Consider the following 8436-nt stretch of genomic DNA (forward strand, 5'->3'; position numbering starts at 1 on the left):
CCAGGCCATGTGGTATCGCTGAGTTGGTGACTACACATGGAACCCTGTGATCTATGTCAATCAAATCCCTGTGACGAGTCTATATGCCAGCAGCCCTAACCATGGACAGGGTTGAGCGACTTGTCGTTTTCCTGGCAGCTTGAGTCTAATGCTGAAGCAGCTTCCAGTGATGGGAACAGTGGAACTGTTTGCTCTGGGTTGGATAGGACTTCATGGGACGCAACCCATAATACTTACTAGAGAGAATGAGGAGCTCACATGGTGGCTGGCACAGCCTCACACCGCCCTTTCCATTCCCAGGGTTAGATAAGTATCAACAACTGACTGGAGCAGGGCTTCTTGGTCCTCTCTGAGTTACCCAAGGGACCTCATCATGGTTATGTGGCTGCCTGTGAATCTCTCATGCTCCTCAAACTCTCGGTAATGAATATATTCTTGGTAATGAATATATGTTGACAGAGCTCCTCCTTGGTTTGTCACTGTTCTCTCCTTCTGGGGTCAATAGATGTTCCTTGATAACGTCCCAAGAAAAGTCACATGACACCAAATGCTACACATGACCCAAACAGCCCATGAATCCAGTAGGGGTAGATTTGTACAATGTCTCACAGTGAACTGCCATGGACCTAAGGTTTTAGGGAAACCACTACAGGCCAACCGCTAGCCTCAAACATTGGAAGTGATGGTGTCCTGGAGACAAGTAACAGTGTAGGTACACACTTCAGCCTTCTGACACGAAGATCGATGAGTCCAGATGATGATACTTGGGTTTTGTTCATTTCAACAAAAGGATTATGGAAAGACTCTGCCGGAACTAAAGAAGTGTATTCTATTTCTTTTTTGTATTTGGTGTGTGTGTGTATGTGTGTGTGTGTACATGTATGTGAGTCGTTTGTGTGATGTGTATAGGTGTATATATGTGTATGTGTATGAGATTGTGTGTGTGTGTGTGTGAGTATGTGTGTGTATGTAGTGTGGCTATATATATGAGTATATTTGAGTGTGTGTATATGTGTTTATGTGTATATATATACATATATATGTATGTATGTGTGTGAGAGTGTGTGTATGTGTATATACACATGTATGTATATGTGTATGTGATCGTGTGTGTGTGCACATGTGGGTGTGACTGTATGTATGACTGTGTATATGTGTCTTGTATATGTGAGTGTATTGTGTGTCAGTGTGTGTGTATGAATATGTATGTGTGTCAATGTGTGTATATGTGTATGTGTGTCGTGAGTGTGTGTATGTGTGTATGTATGTGTGTGAATGTGTATGTGTGTCTGTATGTGTGAGTGTGTGCAGATTCATGTGGATATCAGAAGTTGATATCAGGTGTCTTCCTCCATTGCTTTCTGTCTAAGTTTTGAGATAGGATCTCTCACTGAACCCAGGATTAGTTGACTAAGTTGGTTGGCCAGTGAACTCAGGGGAGCTACCTGTCCTCCGCTCCTTAGTGCTAGGGTAACAATTAAGTACCATTGTGCCTGACTTTTTATGTGGTTGCTGGGGACCCACATAACTCAGTTAAGTCAGGTGCTCTTGCTTGATTGTCCAGATTCTACTGATTTTCACAGCCTCCTGTTCTCTTACTGCATCTTGTCACTCCTTGCTCACAGCTAGCTTTTGGAACACAATGGCTGGCCATTGCCAGCAAGCACATGGGCTGCTCTTTTTCATGTTCTCTTCAAGTGTCTTAGATTTTAAATGGTGTTGAGTGAAACTCTAATCTCTACCTTGGTTCTAAAACACCATGAAGAGAACTTCATTTTGAAATCTAACTAGCAGAATGGTCTTTTAAAAAATGAACATTCCAGAAAATTTTGGAGTTGTGAGAGTGTCTTTCATCCATTATAAATCTGAAACCCAGTATCCAATGAGGTTTCTTGTTGACATGAAACATTTATTTCTAGACTGAATACTGTCTTCAGACAGTAACAAGTGTTTCCTCTGTCTTAAACAATGACAACTAACTCTAGAAGCTCTGTGGATAACCTGACCCAACTTTTTTTCGTGGCCCACCTTGGAAGCAGAGGTGATCTTATTGTACTAGCTGGTTTTGTGTGTCAACTTGACACAAGCTGGAGTTATCACAGAGAAAGGAGCCTCCCTTGAGGAAATTCTTCCATGAGATCCAGCTGTAAGGCATGTTCTCAGTTAGTGACCAAGGTTGGGGTGGTGTTGTCCCTGGGCTGGTAGTCTTGGGTTCTATAAGAAAGCAAGCTGAGCAAGCCAAGGGAAGTAAGCCAGTAACATCCCTCCATGGCCTCTGCATCAGCTCCTGCTTCCTGACCTGCTTGAGTTCCAGTCCTGACTTCCTTTGGTGATGAACAGCAATGTGGAAGTGTAAGCTGAATAAACCCTTTCCTCCTCAACTTGCTTCTTGGTCAGTCATGATGTCTGTGCAGGAATAGGAACCCTGACTAAGACTCTTACGAACACATGCATGCCACCTAGAGCTATGAAGAGGCTCAGAAAGCTTTCCCTGAATATGCAGCACAATGGCACAAATATGTCTTGAGGTACCAAGGTACATTGGAAGTCATAGTAGTCAGACTGATTGGCTCAAAGACAGCAGCCACACGGGTTCTTTTTTTCTGACTTATAGGACACAGGGCCAAACAAACCACGATTTGCCAGATCTGCTAAGTTGAGGTTATTTTGTGCTCATGTAGAGGTAGGAGGGAGGAAGAAAATATGTCCCCAAGGATGGCCTCCATGTTATGGTCCAAGTTATCTAGATTTTGTCACAGTTACTATGTCTCATGCTTCTACCAAAAGAAAAGTCATCAGCAGAACAAAAGAAAACGGAGTTGATCACTTAATAGTTTAACTTAATAGTTGTTTTCTGGCTGGAAAAAAAGAAGCTCTAGAGTAAGAATTTACCTAACAAATATTAACAGTTATAAAAATGTTCTGTTTAAGTCCCAGTAGTTACCACATTCCCCAAAGGATACAAATGTGTCAGGCAAACAGGTCCTGCAGCTTCCGTGTGTCCAGTCGTACAGTCAGTGGCTACACAGGTCAGGCTTCAGGAGACAAAGTTTGACACACTTCAGGAGAGGACGCCTATGGCGATGTTAACAAAGGCCCGTGCCTCTTGTTGGAAGGGAGTTAAAGAAAAATGTTCCTATTGACATGATTTCTTTTTGTCCAATTTTTAGGTTTGGGGGTTTAGGTTTGTTGGAGGTGCAGAATATTAGGGTGGACCCCAGAGGGTCTCCTTCCCACTGCTCAGTTCCATCTCTGCCTGGCAGAATGAGGACAGAGCACGGAAGCAAATTAGCATGACCATGATTCTCTTCTGTTCTGTGCTGAGCCTATGCTGTGCCTTGTGGGACAGCTGTCAGAACAATAGCCTTTAGTTCTTTTTTGAGACTCTGGGCTCCTCTGACGGTGTTGTGGAAGCTTTGTATTTCCTCTCCAGGAAAACACATACATACCCAGACAGGGTTAGAGGGGAAGAATTGTAACACATTTTAACATTGCGTTGGGGAGGGGGAAAAAAACCCTCTGAATCTCATATGCCTTTCTAGAACTTGGATGCAAACTGATGTAGGCACTAAGATGTATATAAATTGTGGTCATCCATTTTCTATTTGCTATCACTAAATAAAGTACCTTGGGTACTTTTAAAGTGTATCTGGCTCATGACTCTGGATGCTGAAGTCAAAGGCTGGGTGTCTATTCTGGTGAGGACCTCATAATGTATCCTAAAAGTGAAAAACAAAACAAAAACCCAGAAGAGCAGTGAGATATGGGGCACCAGACACTCGGGGCTGTCTGGACTTGGGGCTGCCTGCTCTCAGCCGAGCAAGCCCAGCCTCTTACAACCTCATCAGCTCCAAAGGTCCCTTTCCAAGGATCACCACAGTGGCAGCACATTTCCACGTGGCTGTGGGAAAGGACAGAGCATACAAAACTATAGCACCACCAGGTCACCCAACTTGTATTGATTTCTGTCACCCTTGTTTGGGGTCGTCCCGTTCTTTTCCCTTGCGGTGTCTCTTACAGTGTTTCTTCTAGCGACACTTCCTATGTGTGGGGACCCTTATCTGCAGATGTCTGGAGGTATCCGAATAATAAATCAAGTGGTCGTGAGTTCATATCCATCTTCCCCTACCTTTTGAAGACATCAGTGTTCTGCCTTTGGCAAGCATAAATTCTGTTGCTTTAGTTGGCCAAATGCTGTCCTTCATCATCAACAAGATTTCCTTCTCCCATTAGTAACCTCTGTGAGATGGAATAGCCTCCAACATGCTCTTCCCGGCCTTTTGGGACTTTTTCATGTTTGCGTGGGTGGACATGTTTCACTTGTCCTGAAGAGTAAGTGACGTGACTTCTCTCACAGCTCCTTCAACATAGGCAGGCTGTTCTGGCCTTCAGTGACTCTCTCTAAGAGCTGTGCAGCATTGACCTCAGTGTGGACTCTGATATCGTGGAGGGTCCTTTGGTCCTGAGTACAGCTGTGCATTTAAATGCACATATGGAATACATGACCTCTCCTTTCATAGTGTTTGAGGAAGGGTGGCGTGAGGTTGAGCAGATGCTCTCATTATGATCTTAATTGACCATGAGACCTCAGTCAGCGACGCGGCAGGTTAGAGTCTGTCCCTAACCTGTGGGCTTCTAGGCTGCTTACATACTACAGTGCTGGAGACCTCTGAAAGAAGAACATTACTTAGACCCATAGGGGAAATCAACTGTGCCTGCCCTGTCTAACCTGCTCCCTGCCATGGGGCTTCTGTGGCATAGAATACCAGTTTTCATTAGCCTACCTTTGGCAGCCCCAGCTGTGTATTGCTGTAGTTGATCCAGAAAATTATCACCTTTCGTTTGGGCTCCTTAGAAGAAAACTCAGAAGACAGGTTCAAAGACCTTGTTTACCCAGACCAACTGATTGTTAACATAGAAAATGCTTCCTTCTCTCTTTATATATAATATACACCCCTCTTTAAGCTGTATCTAAGTAATTTCACAAATCATGGATCTTTATCCTTCACTACTTGGAGTGTATTAGGGTGTATTTCCTAGGAATACTCAGACTCTCATACAAAACCACCATATAATTACCAAAAATCCAGGAGTTGAATGACTACAGACACTGCCGTCTAAGCCACGGTACAATTTCACATTCAAATTATCCTAACATTGACTTTCAGCTACACCTCCTTTAAGACAGAAATCTAATCCAGTTTATGTGTTCCAAGAATAATGCAGCAGAAGAACAGTACAGTATTCTGATTCTGATTGTTGTAATAAAGTGACAGCTTCTTATTTGAATGCTTGGCTCCTAGCTTTTCTCCTCTATGATATCACTGCGACTTCCTCTTCTCTTAAGCGTTTGCTCCAAACACTTGGGTGATTTTCTTAGGAAAAAACTGACAGGTTCAAGCATGCTCGTCTTGTACCAGATGTCTCCAGCCAATGACCACCCTCTTGAAACCACCATTACTCTTCAACCCTAGAGTTTCTCTTCACTGTCTACCTCTCTCTTTCGTTTTTAATGACTTGAAGATTGTTTCTATCTTCATAACGCTTATAGTTTGGAGGAAGCTGATGTACCTTTAGATCCACAGTACAGGTCGAAGTTATATTGGACTGTAAGTGGAACTTTCCTGGGAACGATTACTGTTCCCTGGACATACTGACCTAATATGGCTCAATGTGTGCTTTTCCTAAGAGGAGAGACTTGACTTGCTCACTCTCCCTGGTCATGACCAAGAATACTCATTGCTTCAAGGGCCAATACAGCTATGCTGCCTTGGGAGGAGTCTGACAGGCAAGGAGAGGGGAGGTAAGCAGAAGGCTGATACCGGTCATGACTTCTCTACTGAGCTTCTGATGCAAGATCCTTAGTTTCTTTGTCATTAAATCTAGCTCCAAGTAGAATCTGTTACATGCAGCTCAAGTTGTCCATCAGAAATGCATCATCATCTCTCTCTCCCTGGTGACCTTCAGAATATATGTCCATGCCCTAACCCTCAGATTCTATGAATGTAATATAAGTAGTTAAACTGTCTCAAGATGAAGGCTTCCAGGATTATTCACAGGGTCCCTGAATTCAACGGTAAGTATCGTCATGAAAAACGAGAGACATGACACAAGCATGTAGAAGGTCACACAATGGTGGAGGCAGAGGCCAGAGCAACACAGCCCATGCCAGGGATCCCCTAAAGCTACCAGATGCTAGAGGATGCAAAGAAGGCTTCTCCCTGAAAAGGCTGGGCAGCCATCAGAGGGAGTGCAGTCAGCTGACGTCTCAACTTTAGGTTTCTGGCATCTAGAATCCAAAGCTGTTGTTTGTACTCATTGGTCATTAGAGTATCTCAGCCTGAGAGACAACCACATCAACATTTAGACAAATAGGGCTAAGACAACCCCACCCCCACCTCTGACTCTACTCCATGTACATAGCTCACTTTGGTACTCATATAGTGTCCAAGCAGCGACAGGAGAGCTACGGTTCCTTTGTGGAAAGTCCTGTGGTCAGCACCTTGCATGTTATGTGGCCAGCCTCGGATAGTTTTCTTCAAAAGTCCTCATGGATTCTCAAGACCTACGGTCTGTGTTGAGGCTGTGACCTCATCTTTGGCAACGCTTTTATAGGAATAAGGGAAGAGACAGATGGGGATAAACACCACCTCCATGGCACGATTTTTTTTAGAGGAGATACTCAAGGACTGCTATGCAGAAAATTTTTTCAATAAATTAATTTTACAGACTTTTAAGGGATAGCTTTTAGATTAATGGAAATATGACGGATTTAAATGCAGTCCATTAAGTCATTAATTATATTCTTGCCGTGGCATCCTGTGTTTAATGGTACCAGTGCCCACAAATACAAAGAGGAATGACAGGAGGAAGCTGTTTGCTTTACTGTTTTGGCTGAGCTGAGCCAAATGCTTAACAAGTTTTAGTCTGAGTAGGGATGGCAGAGCTAGGGCTCTGGAAGAGAAGGAACAGCAGGGAGATGAGGGGACAGGGAAATGGGGGCATCCTTTGGTGCAATGTGACACATGGTCACTCAGAGTGAGAATGTGCTCCGTTCCTGGCTTTCCTTACTTTTCCTCGTTCTGTTTTGCTTCAGTCCATTAATCAGTCCTCGCATCCCTTTGCTCTGGATTTGATCTCTCCCCATTGTCCCCTTCTGATCCCTCACCACTCCGTCTGTTCTAATTCACTCTCGACTTTCTCTCTGATCTTAACACTCTTTTCTTGTCTTCCTGGGACAAGGCTCTCACTGCGGCCTGAAGCCTGACACTCATCCTAGAACCCTTGGATAATTACAGATTGCTCCCTTTATGGATAAGAGAATGGGGACGTGCTCCTTTACTTTTGTTGAAATCCCAATACCCTGGTGTGATACTTATAAGGACATGGAAACACCATTACGGATCAGCATTAATTAAAATCCTTTAATTAGGTGATTAGGTCACGAGGAGACAGGGAGATGGCAGTAGCTTTCTTATAAATGCTGTAGCAGGACGGCCATGAGGGTGGTGCTGATAATGAGAGGATGATGCCTCCCTTCCTTCTAGCCACCAAAGAATCAACATCACTTCCACCCCGTGCTGCTGCACAGAGCTGAGGGTTACACCCTCAGCCTCACGTCTATCTACACCGAGGCTTGGACTCTTGGTGCCTTAGGGGTATGGCTTTTCCTTACTTCCTAATGGTCTTTTCTCAAAGAGCCAACGGAAGGGATCTCTACCTGCATCTTGATCCCCATTGCACTGTCAGGTGTTTGTCCAGGAATCTCTCGCCTCCTGCTGCACTAAGTCCCAAGCTTGAGGCTGAGTACTTTCAACATTGACATTCATCGTCTTACATGTACACACAACTGCTTCGTAGCTCAGAGGAGAAATGGCCTTTCCTACCTTCCAGGGAGTTCCCTCCACTCACAGTCGGAACCTCAGGGCCAGCCATTCCCTCAGCAAACACTTTGCCTGTCTTCTCTCTCCCCGTGTCTTTTAGATAGTTTCTCTCTGACCTTTCTTCACCCTTGGTCCCCTCCCCTCTCCTGCTGTGGCTTTCCCAATATTTCCAGCCTTTTCCACTGAAGGTGAAGACCTTCAGGCCTCAACTATGCTGATGAGTTAGCCTTGCAGAGGGATTTCTTGCTTGTTGATTTAGAATGGATTCCAAATACAATAGGAGCCTGGCTACACATTCGGGATATGTTAGAAAGTTATTGGTTTGATTTCCCTATTTCTCCTCATTTTTGCAGTAGCCAAATGGAAATGCTCTGTGTTATTTATATTTAATCCCACTCCTGGCTGGGTCCTTTGTGTGTGTGTGTGTGTGTGTGTGTGTGTGTGTGTGACCATGTGTGAGTGTTGTGTATGTTCATGTGCCAGAGGAGGATGTTAGGGTTCCAACCTTACCCCTCTCTGTCTTATTCCTTTGAGACAGGGTTTCTCTCTAAAA

This window comes from Rattus norvegicus, chromosome 1 (assembly GCF_021556685.1).
Source record: "Rattus norvegicus strain SHRSP/BbbUtx chromosome 1, alternate assembly SHRSP_T2T, whole genome shotgun sequence".
Lineage (NCBI taxonomy): Eukaryota > Metazoa > Chordata > Mammalia > Rodentia > Muridae > Rattus > Rattus norvegicus.